Genomic DNA, 24,913 nt, shown 5'->3' with positions numbered 1-24,913 from the left:
ACATGCACACACACCAGACACCACAACCAGATAGCAGAAATTGGTAGAAAAGCTTTGGCTTTTGTAAAGGAAAATCAGGTCTCACCAATATATCAGAATTCTTGAGGGGGTCAACAAACATGTGGACAACGGTGATCCACTGGATATAGTGTATCCAGCTGGACTTTCAGAAAGGCTTTGATAAGGTCCCTTCCCCCTTTTTTCCAGATCATTTATAAATATGTTGAACAGCACTGATCCCAGTACAAATCCTTGGCGGACCCACTATTTACGTCTCTCCACTGTGAAAACAGACCATTTATTCCTACCTTTGTTTCCTATCTATTAACCAGTTACTGATCCATGAGAGAACCTTCCTCTTATCCCATGATTTCCCCCTTTGCTTAAGAGTCTCAGTGTAACCCCCCTTTCTTCCCTGGGTTACTCAGGAGCAGGCAATACTCACCTCTGTGCCTGGGCGCCTGATGTTGTTGATATTAAAGGAGATCCTGAGTATCCCAGTGGTGATGCGGGATAGGTGAGAATCCTTTATCCACCCCTCTGCTGCAGTCCCTTTACTCCTAAAGGAATTTACGACTGGCGGTGCTGCCACCTGGCTGGTCCCTGTATACCCTCAATGGCGTGCCTTGGGAACCGCCAGGAATAAACTCCTTCAAATAGTAATAATAATATTCACCTGTGGCATGGGTCTAACTCAACTATTAATTATAAATAATAAACATGCACTATATGTAAATTAGAGCTAACACTCATTTACTTAACCATTTAAAGGAACAGGGTATAACAGACTAAGATTCAATATCACTACTAATTTAAATACACGGGCGGCAGTTGAATAAAATCAATTAACCCATATAGGATACAGTAATAAATGAAAAGTATGTAACTGGCATTTACCCTGCCACCATTCGCCCAACCCCGCAGTCTGCACTCCTCTGGATTGCAGAGTCCTAGGTACTTGCTTGCGTGGGCACGCGTGGAGATCTGCAGCTGGACACAGCACCCTGTTGGGTCTGTGAATCAGTCCAGCCAAGGCAACAAGCTGCACAACCCCACTGACAATTGGAGCTGGCCCCACCAAATGTCAGCAGCTCTGGGACCTGGTTCAGTGGGACGATCCCTTTGCCTCTCCTCAGACTCTCTGCTTTGCCCCTTCCCTTGTGTCATAAATATAAAGGGAAGGGTAGCAACCTTCATGTATGCAGTAACATAAAATCCCTCCTGGCCAGAGGTACAGACAGGGGTACAGAATCATTTTACCTGTAAGGGGTTAAGAAGCTCAAATAACCTGGTTGGCACCTGACCAAAAGGACCAATAAGGAAAGAAGATACTTTCAAATCTGGGGGTGGGAGGAGAGGTTTTGTTTGTGTTCTCTTTGTTTGTTCTCTCTTAGACAGAAAGAGACCAAGGCAGGAAAACATCTCATAAAAACATACCTGAAATGAGCATCTAAGATTACAAAAATTGTAAGTAAGCAAGGAAATGCATTAGAGTATCTTTTATTTTAGCTTGTGAATTTCCCCTGTGCTAAGAGGGAGGTTTATTCCTGTTTTTGTAACTTTGAAGTTGAGCCTAGAAGGGAATCCTCTGTGTTTGAAATCTTTCTATTACCCTGTAAAATTACGTTCCATCCTGATTTTACAGAGGTTCTTCTTTACTTTTTTCTTTATAATAAAATTCTTCTTTTAAGAACCTGATTGATTTTAGTATCCTAAAAATAAAGGGTCTGGTCTGTACTTTTATTAAAGGCAATTGGTTGGTATATTATTCTCAAGCCTTCCCAGGAAAGGGGGTGTAAGGACTTGGGGGGATATTTTGGGGAAACAGGAACTCCATGTGTTCCTTTTCCTGAATCTTTGTCTAAATCACTTGGTGGTGGCAGTGATACCATCCACGGACAAGGAAATAATTTATGCCTTGGGGAAGTTTTTAACCTAAGCTAGTAGAAATAAGATTAAGGGGTCTTTCATGTGGGTCCCCACATCTGTACCGTAGAGTTCAGAGTGGGGAGGGAACCCTGACACCTTGCAAGCATTTCCCCAAACCCGAGTGGGGGTTACTCGCAGTCCTTCACTGCAGGCCCACAGTAGTCAGCTCCAGGCACAGCAACAGTCTCTGCCCTGGCTCCAGTGAAGCCACCAACAGCCTCTGAGGCTCCCTGATCAATCAAAGCCCCTCCACAGGCCCCCAGCAGCAGCTCCTGGTATGGACAGAGCTCCACCAAATCAATCTCACTCCTCTTCCCAAAATGGAGCCCAACATTGGCTCTCCCTGGAAGAACAAGTCTCTCACTCTTTCCCCAAGGCATCATGGGAGTTGTGGTCTCTAAGGCTGGATTACAGCACACAGGATCTTCCCAACTGGAACACTCCCAGTAAAGTTCAGAAGCTCCCCTGGTAAAGGGGGCCTACATTGGTTTCTACTGATATAGGGATCCGTCCATCTCACACTAAAATTAATGAAGAGAATGAGTATTAGGGAACTGTCCTCTAGTAGGTCCCATGGAGGCCTGCAGTCATCTAGATGGACTTTTGGTCTGTCCCACTGTGACATTCCCCTCTGGTGTTGTCTGGACTGGTGATCTGCTAGGTCACTCCAATCCTTGACTCTGGGAGCCAGAATCCCCACTCCTGGGCTGTTCATGCACAGCCTCTGGCATGTAAGCTGCTCCTTGGATTGTGCAATTGAAAGACACTAGCCAATATCTCCGGTCCTAGACACAACCCTAGGAACCTCCGTCTTGCAGTGTCCAGTTATGCCCACTGGACGCTGCAAGCTTATATGAGTTCGTCAATTTAACAAAGAAATTGATATGTACCAAGCTTGTTCTCCCAAGTGGAGTCTCTGACACACTGCAAACCAAATGCACTGCTTCAGGTAGAATAAACAAACTGACTTATACTCACTTAAATCTACCTTTATAATAATAAATCTAAGCATAAGAAGTCAGATTTGGTCAAATGACATAAAAGCAAAACACATTCTCAGCTGATCTTAACATTTTCGATATCCTTAAAAACTTAGATGCTTCTCACCACAGGCTGGCTCTCCCTTTTGATCAGCACTTCAGTTGCTTGGTGGTGGTGTCTGTAGATGTAGGTGGAAGAGAGAGAGCCTGGCAAAATGTCTCTCCCTTTTGTCATGTCCTTTCTTCCCTCTTGGCTTTGCCCCCCTCTTCAGAGTCAGGTGAGCATTACCTCATCGCAGTCCCAAACTGCCCAAAGAAAGGGGGTGGCTCCCTTGAGGGTCTAACAGATTCTTTTGTTGCTGCCTAAGCCAATGTCCATTGTCCCTGTGAGGCTGGGCTAGGTTGTCCCATCTGTGCCCTGATGAGGTGTGAACTTCCTCTGTGTTCTTGGAGAGTTTTTGCATGGGCTTGCTTTAAGCCATGAGGGTACATTTTCAGCTTCATAACCATATACATGAAATTATAACCTATAACATTACTGTAATATCACTATAACAACCATGATCAGTGCATTACGAGCCTTCCGAAGACACCAGACATGACAAACTTTGCATTGGATCCCACACAATCATTGTATAAAGCTGAACATGGGGGTGTCGGGCGTTCCCCTGAGGTACAGAGCGTCACCCCCATTATGGCCATTTTTATTTTAAGTGGCTCTTTCCGTGGATTGAGGGAGGTTTACTCCAGCTGTTTTTAGCTTCCATGATAGAATCATGGGGCCACAGGCAGCCCAGCATATGGTTGAAACTAGCTGATACTGTCCATGTTTGCATCCCATTCCACTGTTGTTGAATAATCGAGCTGTGCTCTTGCAAATGTTTGTGGAAAAATAATTTAAGGGTTGCATGTGTGAATATTCCCACAAAGCCAATTTTTAAATCACATGTATATTTTTACTCGAAGTGCTCAGCATGCATGAAACTAACTCCCAATGCACAAGAACTATACACCACTTACATCTCATTTCAGCCTTTATAAACCTTCTACCAGCCCTACAAGGGTCTGTTTCACCCTATAGGTCAGGTCCTACTCCCACTGAAATCAGTGAGAAAACTCCAGTTGACTCAGACTTAAGTTCCTGGTCCAACAGATCTTCCTGTCTTTTGAGGCATTTGAGCCCCTGTCTTAACGAGGTCCTTTCAGCTGAGGGTGACCTCATCATTTGAGACAGGTTAAGCACAGTTCTCCTCCCCTTTATTCACACAATAAAGACAACAACATTTCACTACCCCTGCATTCAGTAACCCAACATCAGCCAAAGTTGATCACTTTGAGCAACACAGCTCTATCTGCTGGATATCTTGGCATAGTAGGTGTGTTCATGTACATACAGTTTGCTCCTGAAGTCTCTCCCCCTCCCCAACTAGCTGTCAGAGGAGATTTCATTCAGCCCCTGCTTACATCCTCCACCCAGCCGAGAATTTGCTGTCCTGGCAAATGACACTCCAGATTTTACAAACTGCGTGAGTTCTCCTTAAAGGGTCTGTGGAAACCCACTATGGCTGCCACAAGCCTGTGAACTCAGGGTGTCACTTCCTCACGAACCACTCCAGGAGCATCGTACGTTAGCCTGTTTACTGGCCTTATAACTCTGTCGTGCCTATTGAGAGTGGGCATGTCATGAGCAGTGGGGACACCGTCTCAGGCTAGGGATGGTGAGGGTTCCCTCGAGGCTGCTCCCACTACGGGCACAGGCCCCTGCATCTCTTGCTCTGGTACTGGAGTGTCCAGGGCACAGGGACACCTTCCACTTGTATGTCCCCTCTGTCCAACAACCTAGGAGCGTTATCACAGGCCTGTTTTTCTTCCAGGGGGTCTGGGAATGTGGGTGGGACAAGCTCATTGTCCCAGGCTGGTCTCATTGTTGGGGGGAGGGAGGTGGCCTAAATGCTTCTGCCCTGGGGTTTAGAGCTGAAGAAGTGGAGCTCTCACTGGGCTCAGCTGATGGAGACTGGAATCTGGTCTCCATTCTAGGATACTCCATGGTAGTGTCGTCCTCTTCAGACTCGCTCTCAGATGTGTTAGTTCAGTGTGGATTAGCCCTATAGGGGCCACTGTGCATGTTGGGTGGTGCATTTGGTCCAGCACCCTTTTTTCACCCAGGTCCCATGTCATGGTCCATTCCATAAGGGGCACCTACCAACTCCCCCACAGGCAGTAGGAGGTTTCTATGTACAGTCTTTATTTGCCCTGGCCCCGTCTCAGGTTTAATCTTGGAGACCAGCAGATCTCCCAGCTTTTCCACCACCAGGTAAGGTATTGCCTTCCATCTGTCAGCAATCCTGTGTTTGCCAGCAACACCCAAATTTTGCAGCAGAACTCTGTCCCCTGGCTGGAGCTCCTGTGAATGCACCCTTGCATCATACCCGTGCTTGTTACTATCTGAGTTCTTGTGGGCAGCAGCTGTAGCCAAGCGATAAGCATCCTGCAGTTTTTCTCTTAGTCACAAAACATACTTCTGACGTGTCTCATAGCTTTCTCTATCCTCTGATACCCAGAAGCAAGGTCTATGTGTAATCTTGGCTCTCACCCAAACATCAAAAGATATGGGGTGACTCCTGTAGCATCATTCTTTGTGGTATTGTAGGCATGCACCAAAAACACAACATGTTGGCTCCAGGTTGCTTTCTGCCCTGAACATAAAGTCCCCAGCATATCCAACAGAGTTTGATTAAATCGTTCTGGCTGAGGGTTACCTTGTTGGTGATAATGTGTTCTGGATTTCTTAATTCCTGCCATCCTTAGCACCTCCTTCAGAAAGTGACTCTCAAAGTTTCATCCCTGGTCAGAGTGTATCTGAGCCAGGAATCCATACACTGAAAAATATTTTTCCCACAACACTCAAGCAACGGTGGTGGCCTTCTGGTCACTTGTGGGATATGCCTGAACACACTCTGTAAAACGGTCAGTCACTACAAAAATATTCCCAACATTCCTCTTGTCCATTTCTAAAGACAAGAAATCAATGCATAACAGCTCCAAAGTTTTTGTTGCTGGTGATAGTCTTCAGATATGCTGCTTATGTGGGCAGAGTTTTCCTTTGAACACACCGAATTCATGTCTCATGTTTCTTGCATACATCCTCAGCTGTCTGGGGCCAGTAGAACCTATTATAAGTTAAAGGGTCCTCTCCATCCCTAAATGTCCAAAGTCATCATGCAGGGCCCTCATGGCCAGGGCTCTGTACTCCTTTGGTAGCACTAGTTGTGTTCATTGATTTTGTAAAGGATTGGCTGGGATCCAGAGCAGCACTCCCTGTCTCAGTTTTAGTTTGCTCCATTCCCTCAATAGTAGTCTACACTCAGGGGTAGATGCAATAATTGCAACAGGGTTTCACCCCTCTCTTTTTGCATGTGTCATGAATATCAGTATCTTGCAGTTGGGCTTTTTGCTAGTCGGCGGCATTGAACATGGGCAAGGGAGACTGGTCCAACACAATATAATTCACTGGGGCAGATGGCACACTCTCCAGGGACAGGCCCAGAGTTTCTGCAACACAACCATGAAGACTCTCGTGGCCCTCTGACTCTTGAAAACTCCTATTGCAAACAGCTCTCACTCCCTCCATAGGAATCACAGCAATTTCCAGTGGGTGTGGACACTGGAACAATGCATCTGCATCTACATTGCTTCTCCCTGATTGGTACTGAATGCTGAACTCATAGCTAGCCAAAGCAGCCACCCATCTCTGCACTGTAGCATCCAGCTTAGCACTTGTTAACATGTAAGTCAGCAGATTGTTGTCTGTCCACACTTGAAACCTAGCACCATACAAGTAGTCACAAAACTTCTCAGTGATGCTTGTGGATGCAGTAGCTGGTTTCACTGTCAGACAGTTCTTAGCTGGCAAAGACCACAGGTTTGCCTTCAACTTCCTGGTGTAGGACTGCTCCTAAACCCTCCAAACTGGCATCTTTATGTAGGATAAATGACTTGCTTGGGTCAGCAAAGACTAGGAGCATGAGTTAGGCAATTAATGATTTCTAGAAAATACCTTTCACATCTCTCATCTGATTGTGGTCCAACGGGCTCTAAGGCGCCATAGTGTCTCTGCTCAGGAGGCCTTGGGAACCTCTCCTTACTCTGGATCTTAGACTTCTTCTTTCTGGATGGGTATCCCCGGTAAGATCATTCAGAAGCTTTACAATGGTAGCATAATTCTTCACAAACCTGCGATAGTAGCCACTAAATCAAAGAAAGGTCTTACGCTCTCTGTAAACATGTGGGCGTGGTCATGTAGTAGTGCTTCTAGTTTATCCAGATCAGTACTCATGCCCTCTTGGGACACGATGCGACCCATGTACTTCACTTATGTTCTGCAGAACTGGCATTTATCAGTGGAAAGCTTCAGTCCATAGGCCTCCAACCTGTCAAACACTTTAAGAAGTCTTTCTTCATGGTCCTCCAAGGTTCTTCCAAATACAATCAGGTCATCCAAATAAACTAAGACTTGCAGTAAGTTCATGTCTCCCACAACTTTCTCCATAAAATGTTGAAAAGTGGAGGGTGCTCTAGAAATCCCTTGGGGCATGTGTTCAAACTGATAAAATCCTAATGGGCAGATAAAAATTCTGCTCCAGAGGGATCTGGTAGTATCCACTTCGGAGATCCAATACTGAGAACCACTGACTTCCCAGCAAACAATCCAAGGCACCTTGTACTCGAGGCATGGTGTACTGGTCAACCACTGTATGGCTGTTTAGTGTGCGGTAGTCGATACACATTTGGATTTTCCCATCCTTTTTATGGACAACCACAATGGGTGAGGCGTATGGGCCGAGGGAGTCTGTAATGATGCCATTCGCAGCCAGCTCCTGAAGATGATGTCGCCCGTCTTCCATCTCTGAAAGCGCAATCTTCCCAGATCTTTCCCTGAAGGGTCGGGAGTCATGTAGTCTGATGTTGTGATCTACCCCTTTTGCACATCCCACGTCCCAGTCATGCAGTTAGACTATTCTGGATCTTTCACAAAGTTCCTTCCACTCCTCGGACAACAGCGAATCTCCAAAGTAAAACTCTGCAGGATCTATCGCCGGTACTTCAGTGTCACACCGGAATCTCACAATGGTTTCAGGCTCGAAGAGGTCTGCTAGCTTCTGCCCTTGCTTCAAAACAACATCACGGCTTGTTTCATTAGCAATCGGTAAAATCACCTTTTCCTGGGCTTCAGCAGGTAGGGCTAAGACTGCATTGGACCAATACTCCTTTCGGGAGCCCTCCCTCACTCGGCTAATGCCCCTTTACTGTCTTTCCGCCAGGTACTCATGACAAGCACTTCTCGCTCCATTCCTGCAGGCACTACAAAGGGGGTCATGCCCGTGTACCTCAGTGCTCTCATTGGTAGGCTCAGATATGTTTTTAGTGCTCTCAATTTTCCTCTAGGCTTCATCACAAGGAGTATGGATCATCAGGGTGTTCAGGTACTGGTCCCCAGCTTGTTGTCTGCAGCAATCTGCAAGTACCTTGAAGAGACTGGAGTTAGTCTCTATCAGCACAGACACATCAGAGATTCCTTTAGGGTTGGGGCATATTAAGACATATTAACTAGCTGTCAGAGGAGAGTTCATTCAGACCCTGCTTTATGGACACATAGAATCCGAATATCAGGGTTGGAACGGACCTCAGGAGGTCATCTAGTCCAACGCCCTGCTCAAATCAGGTCCAATCCCCAACTAAATCATCCCAGCCATGGCTTTGTCAAGCCTGACCTTAAAAACTTCTAAGGACGGAGATTCTACCACCTCCCTAGGTAACGCAGTCCAGTGTTTCACCACCCTCTTAGTGAAAAAGTTTTTCCTAATATCCAACCTAAATCTCCCCCACTGCAACTTGAGACCATTACTCCTCATTCTGTCATCTGCTACCACTGAGAACAGTCTAGATCCATCCTCTCTGGAACCCCCTTTCAAGTAGTTGAAAGCAGCTATCAAATCCCCCCTCATTCTTCTCTTTCTCAGACTAAACAATCCCATTTCCCTCAGCCTCCTCTCAGAAGTCATGTGTTCCAGTCCCCTAATCATTTTTGTTGCCCTCTGCTGGACTCTTTCCAATTTTTCCACATCCTTCTTGTACTGTGGGGCTCAAAACTGGACACAGTACTCCAGATGGGGCATCACCAATGTCAAATAGAGGGGAACGATCACGTCCCTCAATCTGCTGGCAATGCCCCTACTTATACATCCCAAAATGCCATTGGCCTTCTTGGCAACAAGGGCACACTGTTGACTCATATCCAGCTTCTCGTCCACCGTAACCCTAAGTCCTTTTCTGCAGAACTGCTGCCGAGCCATTCGGTACATAGTCTGTAGCAGTGCATGGGATTCTTCCATCCTAAGTGCAGGACTCTGCACTTGTCCTTGTTGAACCTCATCAGATTTCTTTTTGCCCAATCCTCTAATTTGTCTAGGGCCCTCTGTATCCTATCCCTACCCTCCAGCACATCTACCTCTCCTCCCAGTTTAGTGTCATCTGCAAACTTGCTGCGGGTGCAATTCACACCATGCTCCAGATCATTAATGAAGATATTGAACCAAACCGGCCCCAGGACCAACCCTTGGGGCACTCCACATGATACCAGCTGCCAACTAGACATGACTTGCCCTTGGTCAATCCATGCTCACTGTTCCTGATCACTTTCCTCTCCTCTAAGTGCTTCAGAATTGATGCCTTGAGGACCTGCTCCATGATTTTTCCAGGGACTGAGGTGAGGCTGAATGGCCTGTAGTTCCCAGGATCCTCCTCCTTCCCTTTTTTAAAGATGGGCACTACATTTGCCTTTTTCGAGTCGTCCGGGACCTCCCCCGATCGCCATGAGTTTTCAGAGATAACGGCCAATGGCTCTGCAATCACATCCGCCAACTCCTTTAGCACTCTCAGATGCAGCACATCCGGCCCCATGGACTTGTGATTGTCCAACTTTTTTAAGTAGTCCCAAACCACTTCTTTCTCCACAGAGGGCTGCTCACCTCCTCCCCATGCTGTGCTGCCCAGTGCAGTAGTCTGGGAGCTGACCTTGTTCGTGAAGACAGAGGCAAAAAAAGCATTGAGTACATTAGCTTTTTCTGCATCCTCTGTCACTAAGTTGCCTCCTTCGTTCAGTAAGTTTAAAGCCCTCCTTACTAGGTTAGCCAGCCTGCTTGCAAAGATGCTCTTCCCTCTCCTCGTTAGGTGGAGCCCATCTCTGCCTAGTACTCCTCCTTCTTGGAACACCATCCCATGGTCAAAGAATCCAAAGCCTTCTCTCCGACACCACCTGCGTAGCCATTCGTTGACTTCCACGATTCGACGGTCTCTACCCAGGCCTTTTCCTTCCACCGGAAGGATGGATGAGAACACCACTTGCACCTCAAACACTTTTATCCTTCTTCCCAGAGCCATGTAGTCTGCAGTGATCTGCTCAAGGTCATTCTTGGCAGTATCATTGGTGCCCATGTGGAGAAGCAGGAAGGGGTAGCGATCTGAGGGCTTGATAAGTTTCGGCAGTCTCTCCGTCACAGCGTGAATCCTAGCTCCTGGCGAGCAGCAGACTTCTCGGTTTTCCCGGTTGGGGAAGCATATAGATGACTCAGTCCCCCTGAGGGGAGAGTCCCCGACCACCACCACCCGCCTCCTTCTTTTGGGAGCGGTGGTCATGGAACCCCCATATCTAGGACAGTGCATCTCATGCCTTCCAATCGGCGGAGTCTCCTTCTGCTCCCTTCCCTCAGATGTATCATCTAGTCCACTCTCTGCATTAGTAACTGTGGAGAGAACATGAAAATGGTTGCTTACCTGTATCTGCATTGCTGGTTCATGGATGCTCCCCTTTTCTTCTTCTGGAGGTCACATGCTGCCAAATTTCTTCACCGTCCTCCTGTCCCCGCTGCGCAGCCTGCTCTGAAACTTCAGAACGTTGTGCCCGTAGAAGCATATCCTGACATCTGTCCAGGAAATCTTCAGTTTCTCGTATGCAACGCAGGGTCGATACCTGTTGCTCCAGACCTTGAACCTTCTCTTCCAATATGGAGACCAGTTTGCACTTTGTACAGACAAAGTCGCTTCTGTCCTGTGGAAGAAAGACAAACATGGCACATCCAGTGCAGGTCACAACAGCTGAACACTCCCCATCCATATTACCTTCCTTCTACGAGCTTCCCCAGGAGTTGCAGTAACTACTCAGAGAAGCCGGCAAGAAGTCAGCCTCAGTGGGCTCTCCCCAGGCAAACTCCCTCTGTTAGCCTCTCTGCTGTTCGCTGCTCAGCTGGTCCGCAACTGACTGGCTTTTTGTAACAGTCAGGCCCGTTCAAGGCTCACCTGGAACAAAGCACTCCCAGTTCAGACTTTTCAAACAACCAATCAAGCACACGGTCCAACTGTCCCCACAACAGACGCTCAGATACGCGAGAGAGCTCTCGTTGAGTTAGTGCGAGTACAAATAGCAGTGCAGCTCGAAGAGCACTGGTAGCAGCCACGGCTGCTCGGCGGAGCCATGACAAGTTACTTGCCCCCTGGTTGCAGGTGGGTTTATACTTGGCCTGACTCAGCCAGTCCTCCGCTGCCACGTCCCATACTCCTGTGGTTGCCGGCTATTTATACTCCCAGTCTCTGGGCCAGAGCTGCTGCAAGTGTGGGCAGAAGAGCCGGGGGTCACCCCCCTAGCTTGTGGCACAGACACAGCTTTAGCAAACTATTCAAGAGAACCTACAAATATTCAAATAGATTTGAATCAGGAATAAAATCTGAATCATTGATAAATACAAAGGAAAAGCAATATGCTTAAGGACATTTCACCAGAAAAAAAGATGCTAAATTAATCAAATAAAAACAAATTATTTGATCAATTTTAATGATCTGTTCACTCCTCAGTGGGGATTCCATAGAAAACAAACACCCAGTCTTGTACAGTGGGTATTGTGACCATTGCAATAATCCTTACATCACTGTCTTCTAGACAATGCCTGTCTTCTGCAGTAGAAAAAAAATCCCCTGCTTCTGCGCTGTTTTGTTTATTTGTCAAAATGTCCCCAGAGCTAATTGGCTGTATCACCAGACAGCCTTAAGATGAGTTGCTGGAGAAGCTGACTAATGAATCAGCGGGTTTTGTTCCAATGCTCCTGTTGCTTTAGCTTCTATAATGGCCATTACAGTGGCCCCTTTTAAACTCCAACTGCTACAATTAATGTTGGGATCACAATTTCATTTTAATTCCTTGGTTTTAGGTCTGTGGAATTGGGCCATAAAATCAGGGTGTTGTTCATTATTCAAGGTTGCAAACTGGGAGCAATTAATTTTAAAACTTTCTTTGGTACATTGGTGTCATAGGAATTCAAAATGAAAAGAAAAAGAAATGTTTTTTTTTTCCCCACTTGTACTGTGATGAAATAATCTAAAATGGCTTCTGACTAATGGATGAGGCCTGCTTATAAAAAAAAAAAAGCCAGACATGCTAATCTTTTCAGACCATGTATATGCTATTGCTCCCATCTCCATCACAATCCTAATATGCAGGTTTAAAGAGCTAAGAACAATATCTGTTCAGCTTCTGAAGCAGAGCAAATACAAATCATCCACACCAAAATGTGCAGTTCCAATGTCAGTATTATACCGTGCAAGACAGAGTTTATGCATGGGAAGAGGCAGACACAAGCATTAGTTTGGGGGCCAAATGGCTGCAAATTTATTCCAGGTTAAAGATGGTAGAATCAAAGTTGTTGATGCTGTCAACCAGCTCAATAATGGTCATTGAAAACAATAACAAAACAATCCTGAAATCTAACATGTAGCTGTTTGACTGGACTGACAAACTGAAGATGGGTGACACTGATTGGACAGGCCTTAATGGTTTGTTATTGATGCACATCTTGAGAATAAAAACAAGCTGAATGAACATTTCCAGTAATTCATATTAGGGTTCTTTTAACATTGTCCTTCATTCTTCAGCATGAACTATTGCAGGAAATAACTAGCTTCCTTTCCAAAGCATCTGAAAATCTGAAGCCGTCTCCAGTCCCCATGGCCTCTGGGGCTGATCCCCTTCTCTTTTACCTTGGGCCAGTGGGGGAGGCCCAGTGGCCTCTGGGATCTTCTAGGTCAGACATCTGTCTGGATGGCCTTCTTGTCAGTCCAGGGGCATGCTGTATTTGTGTATTCACCCACACGCTAGGACCCTGGAAACCTCCCAGGCCCCACCGAAGCCTTGCCCCAAGATGCTGTCTCCATTCAAAAAATGTTGTTCTCCTGTGGGGACTCTCCCCTCCACCATCCATCTGTTCATTGGTCCTTCCCCAGTTGCTTCTGCACTGAAGAGGCTCTGTGTTTCCCCTAGCGCTCTGCCCATGCCCAAACAGCTAGAACCCACCCTTCCTCTCCTCCCACCACAATCCCTCCCCCACTGGCACCCACACTTACATGACTTTGCAGTGGTGTGCTTGTTAGGGGGAACCATGGGAAATTCCCTGCCTCCGATAGAGTGCACCCATTCTGTGGATATAGCTTAGTCCTCTTTGCCAGAGCTGACTCCCCTTGGGACTCCTAAAGACACTTTTCAAGATTGCACAAAGTATCAGGTATTTAACATAGAATTCCCCGGGCAAAATACTTCTTCCTATTTCATATTGTACAGACACAGCATTGAGCTGAGTAGAGTGGAGAGTTCAGTGCAGTATTCAAGAGCAAAATGTAACTGTTTCCAGCAACTGCCTCAATACAAATCAGTCTGCCAAGTGGTTTTGCCTCTTGTCCCGGTTACAGTTATGACAGGCTTCTGATTTAAAAGGGGGAGGGGAAATGAGTGGATCCTCAGGCCTCATCCCTCTTCTCAGAAGCCCTCGTTATAAAAGGGTTTATTCCAGGCAACAGGGAAACAATTTTATGGGATCCCCTTATTAAAATACTGGCAGCTTTTCACAGCTGCCTTGATTGTGTTTAATTCAACTATAGACACACACTCTTTGCAAGACAACAATAAAACATTAAATGAGGAGTGATTCAAGAAAACTCTGAAATTATTAAACAAATGTGATAACGAAAGCTGTCAGCTATATTTATTTTGACCAATAAACATTTTGCTAGCATGACATATGCTTAAATGGTACCATGTGGGAAATAGCAGGTAAGGGTGCGGTGCTGGGTTGTATAACTGCATCGTTTCTGACATTTATCTTTTCTGCAGACAAGTTTTGAGACATGACAAGTGGCATACTTATAGCTTGACTGGATTTCTCTATGGTTGCCTAATGATCATCTAAAAGTCTCATCAATCAGTTAGGACTTTTCATCAGGAAGAAACACCTATTTTTTTAAAATCAAAGCCACATGGTTTCATGAGATATCAAGACTTGCGGGCGGGGGAGAAAATGTATTAAGAGATGTCAAAAACCCTGCAAACATAAATGATAGGAATTATTTAAGCCCTGCCAATTTATAATATTAGCTTTCTAAATGTAATAATTAATCTTTCCATTTCTAAAGGCCTAAACACTGTTATTACCCTGCAAATGCAAAATACCTGTCACTGTGCAAATTTTAGTAATTTTGTTTGTGAAATGACAAATAAGGAGGAGAGCTCCACCAAGTACCATGAAGGAGCTGCTGCAAAAAATAGGATCCTATGACACACCGGAAACAATTTAAATTATTACTGAAATCAATGGCATAATAAAAAAATGAACATGAACCTCAATTAATTGAAGCCAATGGCAAAGCTCCCAGTGGCTTCAGTGCAGCCAAGATTTCACCCTTGATACTGAATTCTATTTTCAGATTGTGAGCTGTTGTGCTGATGCAACAGTGCCCCCTTTGGTCAGACGGGGCATTGTATATGGTCCACGCGGCCTGGCGGGATGGTCAGTTAACTCCTCTTTCCTGAGTCTCTAGGCTAGTCCTGCTCAGGGCTATGGAGGATGTTAGTTTCAGTCCTGCTGGGCTGTGTGGTTTCCCCCTTATACTTGGTGGGGTCAGCAGGTCCTCAGGGGTCTGGAAAACCTTCCAGTTCTTAAGTCTCTGAGGGGTTGGCAGAGGAACCCAGGCCTGCCCACTCCACTGGGCTCCAGCACAGGGCCTTGGAACCAGCCCTTCTGCTTCTCAGCCCTTTTATTCTCCCAGCTGCGGTGAGGCTGCCAATTGGCGCTGGCTGGCAGATTCTGCATTCGCTGCTTGGTTGCCAGGCCAGCCTGGGGTATATAGACCCCGTCACACATACCATATGTTGTGTTCAAATATATTGCATACTTTATTTCATGCACACTGTGGCCAGCTACCCAGGTTTGTGCCACTCCATTCTATTTCCCCATGTCTGCCCTTAGATCTACGAAATAGCTGCTTTTTCCAATGATGTTTTGGGTGCATATTTTTCCTGATAAGTCGCTCTAATGAGGAATAAGATGCAGACTTGAAGAGGTCCCATTCCTGCATGAGGAATTCCAATCCCTGCCTGTTTTATTAAATAGTAATACATAGCCATAGCGAAAAGCAACTTTGACCATGCAAAGCCATATCTCATTAAATATTACGCATGGTTATATTTCCATTTGTCACTTATTTACATGGAATGAATTAAATACTACTACGACAAATTGAACACAAATAGTCATTGGAATTTTGACATTAATTTGCCTGTCATATTCATGATTTGCTTTTGTAAATATCCAGGGGCTGATTTTAGTGTCAGGAATATTTGCAACCACATTTAAATGAATAGGAAAGGATATTTGAGGAGAACAAAGTTTGAATTCAAAAGCATATTGAAACTGGAAACTTGGTTCCAAGTGTTACTCTCACCCTGTCAGGAAACACAGTGACACCAAGTGACCCAGTGTATGGGCTTTGACTCACACCCATTTCAAACTCCATTGACTTTAATAGAGTTTCTCTGAGTTTACACCATTGCAAGCAAATGGACAATTGGGCCTATTGTGTCCAATTGAAACTAACCAACAACATTCAAAGGGCTAATACAGAGTACTTGCAATGAGCTCTAAATGCTGTGAATTTCACCCGCAAACGGAGCCTGCAATTGATTGTGAGCACACAACTGAGGCTGCAACACGGGACATTCAGTGGAGGCCCCTCAACATTTTGTAACGTAAATGTCTTATTTTGACAATTATCCAAGCACATAGGGCTCCTGGAAACAGCATGGCAGGATGGCTAACAACAGAGCCCATGAACTGTGCAGCCATCACAGCTCCAGAGAGCCACCAAATAATGGGCACATGTGAGTTATAAAGCAATGAGGAACGTGTCTTTCGAATGATTTGTCTGCATTAGTTCTCTTTTCCAAGCCAACATATATTTACTTCTTTTTGTCCTCCTCTTGCTGCTCTAGATCTCCAGCCTTTTACTTCTTATCATTTCTCTTCAACAGATGCTAACAATTTCCCTTCCCTGCAGTGACTTCCTCTAAGCTGTCTTCAAAATCTAAATAAGGGCCGGTAGGCTCACGCTTTTAATAAGCTTCCATGCCCAGCTCATTGCAGCTTGCCCAAGGGTGTGTCATGCTGACTCTTCTCAACTGGAGAAGGGGACAGACCACTCCCTGGGCCTTCCACCCCTGCCTCTCACATTACGCCCCTAAGATTCAACTGTCAAGTGTTTATCTGCATATCTTAAACCAGTTCCAGAGGTGAAATGAACTGCTTCCCTGGTCTCCTAGTCTCTGCTGCTCTTCTTTGACATTGCCTTTTGCTAATTTTCATTTTCAACCCTGTTGAGCAGCCTCCTTGACATCTATTGGAAAATCAATATATTTTCTGAAGCCAAGAGACTGACGGGAAGTAGCATAAACCTTGCAAAGCTTCAAAGCACTTTGATAGTTTACACTCTAAAGAGACAGGTTTTTTTCCCCAGCTAGTTAACAACATACAACAGCACATGAATCCCCCACATTCATACAGCAAATACACTGGTACCTGAAGAGAAGCCACAAGGCCTCCAATACAGTGATCTTTCTACTCCTCCACTACCAGATAAAAAACCTGAACCTGCTCCCATTGAAGTCAGTGGGAAGCCTGGTGTTGCCTTTCATGGCAGCAGGCCTGGACACAAACTTTTTGCAGCTTGGTATTTCAGGCCCAGGGAGGCAGTGGATACCTCCACTGCAGGAATCCCTGGGTGGTTCTCCAGCCTTGTTAAGTCGGAGGTCAGACTAGATGATCACAATAGCCCCGACTGGCATTAAAATCCACGAATACCTGAAAGTGTGTGCCAACTGTGATCACACTCTGTAGGAAGATGCTAGAACCTGAGCAGCATATGGACAGTGAGAGGTGGAATCTTAACACACAGATTTCGCAGCAACTGGAAGCCTTAGTGCTAAGCACCAAGTAAGGGAGAGACGCAGCAGGCTTGGGGTTGGGGGAACAACACTGCTTTCTGAGACCTAATTTTGTGAACTGTCTCACCCAAGTGACCTGCCAGTACCAAGGATGGAGTCGTCACACATGTGGGGTTCTGTACTGTGAGTCCAATGCCAGGTGCTGCTATCATGACAACAACCCCTTTATACACACTTATCATGCACACTGTGTGGTTCTACTGATGGGAAAGGATGTTTTTTGCCAGAAATCTGATATCCTCCTGGGCTTTCTGTTGCCATGATACTTGCCGGTTCTCTGGTAATCCTCCTGCAATGAGCTCCATATATCTGTGCAGACAGCCAGTGGGTGTCTGCTCACACAGAGCTCAGTGCAGGACTGGGTACCTGTCAGTGACTACAGCTGGCTGAGTAAGATTCATGCCTTTGAGTAAATTATTCAACGCATGTTGTCAATTTACTTCAAATAAAATACCTGACAAATGATTTTTGTCCTTACACAGCAAGCTCTGTCTTTAACAAGAACCGATTCTGTTCTGTTCTTTTATCAGAGTTTTCATAATGATGGTGACAGTTTTTTCCATGTTTACTTCTATTAATTAAAAATTAATAACATGAATGATAGGTCTTTAGATACAAGCCAAACTTAAATTACTTAACAGACAGATATTGTGACATCTGAAGCATAGAATTTCCATTTCCTGCTATTCAGGTATGCATTGTCCTCTTTTTACTCTATAATTTAATTTTTTGTCTTCTGTTTTATATTTTACAAACAGCATTTTTACTTTGTGGTTTCATTTTGGTCTGTTTCTCCTGAGAGCAAGATATATATATATATATATATATATATATATATATACTGTTTATTGTTAATAGGAACTGGTACAGATTGGGTCTCACTTCTCAACCCAATGCTATTAAATCATAGACTCACAGCAATTTGGGGCTGAAAGTGACCTCAAAAGGTCACCTAGTCCATCCCCCTGCACTGAGGCAGGACCAACTAACCCTAGACCATCCCTGGCAGATGTCTGTCTAAGCTGTTCTCAAAAACCTCCAATGACAGGGATTCCACACCCTCCTTTGGAAGCCTGTTCCAGAGCTTAACTCCCCTGATACAGAGAAACTTTTCCTAATATCTCACCTCACATTTTTCTTGCTGCAGATTAAGTTTTGATTATTTCTTGTCCTAACTTCAGTGGGCATGGAGGACAATTGATCACCATCCTCTTTATAACAGCCCTTCACATATCTGAAGACTGTTATCAAGTCTCCCCATTCTTCTTGTCCCAAGATTAAACATGTCCAGCTTTTTTAACCTTTTATCGTATGTCAGGTGTTCCAAACCTTCCATCATTTTTGTTGCTCTCCTCTGGACTCCCTCCAGTTTATCCACATCTTTCATATAGTCACAGCACTCCAGCTGAGGCCTCTCTAGTACTGAGTAGAACCGAAGAGCTTCTTCCTTCAGTGTCTCATATACAACACTCTTGTTAATATACCACAGGAGGATATTAGCCTTATTAGCAATGACATCACATTATTGACTTATATTCATTTTGTGATCCACTGTAACCTCCACATTCCTTTTCGGCAGTACTACCGCCGAGCCCAGTCATTCCCCAGTTTGTAGCTCTGTATTTGGTTTTTCCTTCCTGAGAGCGGTCCTTTGCACTTGTCTTTATTGAATTTTATCTTGTTGATTTCAGACCAATTCTCCAATTTGTGAAGGGTGTTTTGAATTCTAATCCTGTCCTCCAAAGTCCTTGCACCCGTCCCAGCTTGGTATCATCAACCAATTGTATGAGTATACACTCCACTCCATTATCCAAGTCATTAATGAAAATATTGAATAGTACCAGACTCGGGACAGATCCCTGCAGGACCCCAAGAGAGACATCCTCCCAGATTGACAAAGAACCACTAATAACTAACTTTCAATACAGTTTTTCAACCAATTGCGCATTCACCTCATTGTAATTCCAACTTGACTGCATTTCACTAATTGGCTTATGAGAATATCATGTGGGATTGTCTCAAAAGCCTTACCAAAAATCAAGATTTGGCATATCTATTGTTTCCACCCATCCTAAGATAGTATTTTGGTCAATGATCTAGAAGGAAATGTACAGCTGTTGTTCGCATTGTTTGCAGATAAGAGTTGTTTCAGTGGGGAGGTAACTAAGGATATGGGCAGGGCAGTGTTACAGAGGGAGAAGGATCACATTGTAAATTTCTTCCTTCAACAGACATGAAAGTAGCTAAATAAAAGGTCTGAGATCTGTGGACAGAGACTCTGAAAAAGGCTTAGGAGTAAGTGAAGAAAACATGAGCTCCCAGTAGAGAGAGAGGAATGTCCTAGTAGCAGTAGGAAGGTGTTATTACCTCTACAATATGAGGCATAGGTGAGATCAGTGGTTTCCCTTTGTTCTCCCGGCTTTGTGCTACCTAGGGAGCAGAACTCTGACGAAATGCTGTTCCAAAGGATAAGCACAGGGCATGGCAAGTGATGGGAAGCAGAGCTGAATGCTGCTCTAAATTATGCTGGGGCTATTTTAAAGCCCAGCAGAAGCAGAAAGGTGGCTCCTCTCAGCAGTGCTCAGTGAGATTTGAACTCACTCAGGCCAGTTCAGGTGTCAGCACTTCAAAAATGGCATTGAAAAATTGTTGCGGGGGGGAGGAGGGGGGATCAGAAAAGAGCTACAGAGATGGTCTGTGACCTGGGAAACCTGCCTTACAGTGAGAGATGTAAGGAGCTCCATCTATTTAGTTAACCCTAGAGAAGGCTGAGAGACCTGTGATCACAGTGTATATGTTTATACGCAGGAAGGAGATTTCTGATAGCAGATGGCTCTTCCATCGAGCAAAGTCAGAATGGCTGGAACCAGAAATTCAGAAAACTAGAAAACTCCAAACCACAAACGAGACACTAATTAACCATTGGAACAAGGGACCTGGTGGCTTCTCCATCACTGACAATGTTTAAATTAAGACTGGATGCCTTTCAAAAAGATGCACTCTAGCTGAACGAGAAGTTACAGGATTTGATGCAGGAATCAGAGGGTAAATTCTTCAGCCTGTGCGATGTAGGAGGTCAGACTAGATGATCAGTTTGGTCCCTTCCAGGTCTAAACGCCATGAATATTTTAGCACACCATTCTGGTACTATGTGATTTTGGCTCCTTTTGATCCAGACCCTACTACATCATAATCAATATCAAACCTCCCAGTGACATCATTAGGAACAGCAATGATGTCCTCCGTGCCAGTTTGCTGTACTGCTGTTTCCCAGGAGCAGGAATACAAAAATAACAGTAGTGATGATTAATATGTATTAAGCATCTCCCCTCAGAAGGCATGCAGAGTCCGGCATAGCAACACTAAAACCCACTCTAAAACACAGCTCCTGTGAAACCCATTCCCATAAACCCTAAGTTGAAAAAAACAAAGTTCCGTGTTCTAATTCAATTATCCATTCATTTAGTAGCACTCTAATGGAGTGTGTTGTCCAGCGCCATATAACGCAGCAGAGAACCTGAACAGAAGTGAGATGCTCATGACACTGCATTTTTAATTTTTGTCGGGTTTCTAGGGGCACTTCCATGCTCAGCCAATTAAAATGCCTCATGCCATCAACTTACCAGGTAATCAAACACTTCATGGTCCAGTAACTCAACATAATGGCTCAGAAGCAAATGGAGCCTCTCAGCACTGCTAGCATTATTCAGAAATCTGGATGTAACAGAGACTATCAAGAGCCCTGCTGACTTCCTTCTTCTTGCTTCTTCCTTGATTTCTATGTGCAGAATTTAAGGTCTGGTCTAGGCTAATGTGGTAGCTTAAATCTTTATAATTATTTACAGCAAATGCTTGGATTTAGATGCCTCTCCCATATCTGAGACCAAATCCTGCCTTCTGCTACATACATACAAGCAACCCCATGTACTGGGTATCCCTAAGCCTCTAATTGCCAAATGCTGGGACTGGATGAGAGGGGACGGATCACTTGATACTTGCTCTGTTCTGTTCCTTCCCTCTGAAGCAGCTGGCAATGGCCACTTTCAGAAGACAGCACACTGGACTAGATGGACCATTAGTCTGACCCAGTATGGCCCTTCTTCTGTTCTTATACCCCCCCTGTAACTTCTCAAATATGTGAAAATACTATGTTACAATACTATACAAATGCACCAAAACTCTCTACGATCAGTGTGTGGGCTGTGATATATAGAACAGTTATTATATGAAATGCACATGTGTTTTATGGCACCGGATAAGTAAAATATCATTATCTTGGTTTAGGCCTGAAAAAAGAAGAAAAAACCCATAATAGCAAAGAGATACTTTAATAAGCATCATTCTGTCTAGCTGCAAGGCAAGGGAGCCTATAAGATTCTGATATGGGAAAGCCAAGATTTCTGCTGTGATCAAAAATAACCCCTTCTATTATGTTACTTCAAATTCTATTAGACCTGCTCTGACTGGGGTTTATGACAAGAAAAATAATATGTAGTTTTTGTCTCCCCAGGTTTTCCCATGTTCTGAAGGGACTATGGCAGGGAGAGTGGGAAATGGCATGCACAGGGGTGGCTTTGGTAGCTTTTCATCAGCTGGCGGTTTAAGTTTAAGTAACTTTAAACTCTGATCCTGTGATTAGATCTGCACAGGCCCTACCAATGTACTCAGTAACACCCAGTTGCAGGAATGGGGCCTGTACATATAAAACCCACTTTGAAGAAGTGTGAGCATTGGGATGGAAGCACTTCTGCTGTACCAAAGTCCTGACCTGGGACATGAAATAGCACCATCCTATGTATCTAGTGTGACAGAGTTCTTCCTCTGCCTTGGGGGGTCCTGCGCTTATTGGCGGATTTGCTCACCTCAGAGATTCATGGCAGCCCTCAGTTTGGCCACCATTGCTAATGGCTCAAACCTGCCGTTCATTCAGCTAACCTCATCACCTGCCAGCATGGGGAAAAGGAAGGAGAACAATCCATGCAGTCTCTGCTGGTCCACCTAGTGGGTCGGGGGACAGGCCAGGGGCCTTCCCCTCTGGTGGGACCGACAGCTCAGGACAACTCCTCCAGTATCCAATCGGGAGTTGGAGGGATGGGGGGAACCCGGGCCCCCCCCTCTACTCCAGGTTCCAGCCCAGGGCCCTGTGGATTGCAACTGTCTATAGTGTCTCCTGGAACAGCTGTGCGACAGCTACAACTCCCTGGGCTACTTCCCCATGGCCTCCTCCCAACACCTTCTGTATCCTCACTACAGGACCTTCCTCCTGATGCCAGATTGCATTTGTACTCCTCAGTCCTCCAACAGTTCCTTGCGCACCCCTCACTGACTGAAGTGAGGTCCTTTTCAAACCAGGTGTCGTGATTAGCCTGCCTTAATTGATTCTAGCAGCTCCAGGTGTCCTAATTAGCCTGTCTGCCTTAATTGGTTCCAGCAAGTTCCTGATTGTTCTGGAATTGCCCCTGTTACTTTACCCAGGGAAAAGGAACCTGCTTAACCTGGGGCTAATATATCTGCCTTCTATCACTCTCCTGTAGCCTTCTGGTCCAACCCTGTCACACTTGGCAGTTGTCTTCCCTATCTTTATAACCTGGAGTGGAAATGAGCCAGGATACTAGCAACTAATGTTAGTGTGTTTGCTCTGGATTAGCCTTCTTAGCCCAGGGAGGCTGGGCACAGGTCAGTAGCATGTCTCCAACTTCAGGAGAGACCAGACGTTTGGCCTGTATGGGCCAATTCTGTCCCCACATCAGGCATATGTACAGGAGGTTGACAGGAAGAGGATGGGTGTGCGGGAAACCCTTCAGGTCAGACCCTGGAGTGACTGTATTCGACTGTGTCCTTGGCCTGGTCCAGAGAGGAAAAAGGCTGGGCCTGGCCTCATGACAAGCCCCTATTGTGCATCATTTGGGAAGGGGAGGGGGTGGGGAAACAACAAGAGGAAATGATGTGGCCCATACTGGTGTTCATTACTTGGTGGCTTCTGCTGTAATGTTTGTAAACTCCCTACCTCTGCTGATGGCCACAGTGTGGTGCAGCAAGGGCTCCACAACCAGGCAAGGCAACAGGACCTCAGTGTTTCTTACCCACTCATTGCATGGACCCAAGAAAAGTTAAACTCACTAGAGCTTTGATCTCTGCTGACAGAGCAGAGTGCAAGTCTTCTAAGGCCTACACCACTGGCAGTGACAAGACAAATCTGGAAAGTTTTTCTTGGAGAAATCAAAGGCAGAAATGCGGCTTGGTGTCGGGGACATGCAATTAGGTTAGGTTAGAATGGCAACCAGGAGCCAGCTTTCTGAGATGAGACATTCAGCATCTGATCTCCTCTCCCAGCTCCCATCATTAGGGCAAAGTTCTGATTTCCTTTCTTTTTAATAAACAATCATCTCAGTGGAAAACGAGTACAGAAGTCCCCTTTTCTCTTTCACCCACTCCTGACAAGCCATACACCTAGCACGGTAATGTCTAAAAGACAGAATAGTCTGAATGATTTACAGGGCTACTCTCAGCTTTAATTGACACTAATTACCATGTCCTCGGGGCTGACTTGTAATGCCAAGTTATAAGGTTGAAGATACACTGTCATCGGAAATCTAACTGTAACCCCCCTTTCCTCCCTGGGTTACTCAGAGCAGGCAACACTCCCCTGTGTGCCTGGGCACCTGATGTTGTTGACATTAAAGGAGAACCTGAGTATCCCAGTGGTGATGTTGGATAGGTGGGAATCCTTTATCCACCCCTCTGCTGCAGTCCCTTTACTCTCAAAGGAATTTACAATTTGCTATGCCACCACCTGGCTGGCCCCTGTACACACTCAGTGGTGTGCCTTGGGAACCGCCAGGAATAAACCTATTCTAATAATAAATCATAATAATCTATGGCCTGGGTCTAACTCAAAAATACCAATTATAAATAATATACATCCCATATACTTAAATTAGGGTTAACACAGCTTTACTTAACAATTTAAAGAAACAGGGTATAGCGGGTTAAGACTATGTGTCACTACTAATTTAAATCCTCAAGGGGCAGTTGAATAAAATCAATTAACGAATATAATATACAGTGGTAAATGAAATGCATGTAACTGGCATTTACCCTGCACCATTCGCCCAACCCCGCAGTGTGCACGCCTCTGGATTGCAGAGTCCTAGGCACTTGCTTGCGTGGGCACACGTGGAGATCTGCAGCTGGACGCAGCACCCTGTTGGGTCTGTGAATCAGTCCAGCCAAGGTTCGGTGGGACGATCCCTCTGCCTCTCCTCAGACTCAGTCTCTGTCTCTCTTCTGTGCCCGTTCCCTTGCAAGCGCTTTCCCAAACCCGAGTGGGGGTTCCTCGCAGTCTTTCACTGCAGGCCCACACCAGTCAGCTCCAGGCACAGCAACAGTCCCTGCCCTGGCTCCAGTGAAGCCACCAACAACCTCTGAGGCTCCCTGCTCAATCAAAGCCCCCGCAGGCTCCCAGCAGCAGCTCCTGGTATGGACAGAGCTCCACCAAATTAATCTCACTCCTCTTCCCAAAATGGAGCCCAACGCCGGCTCTCCCTGCACTGCCTGCCAGAGCAAGCCTCTCCCTCTTTCCCCAAGGCATCACGGGAGTTGTGGTCTCGAAGGCTGGATTGCTGCACAC

The sequence above is a fragment of the Lepidochelys olivacea genome (assembly GCF_965140295.1).
Source record: "Lepidochelys olivacea isolate rLepOli2 genome assembly, chromosome: 6".
Taxonomy (NCBI): domain Eukaryota; kingdom Metazoa; phylum Chordata; order Testudines; family Cheloniidae; genus Lepidochelys; species Lepidochelys olivacea.
Note: the sequence above shows the minus strand (reverse complement) of the source record.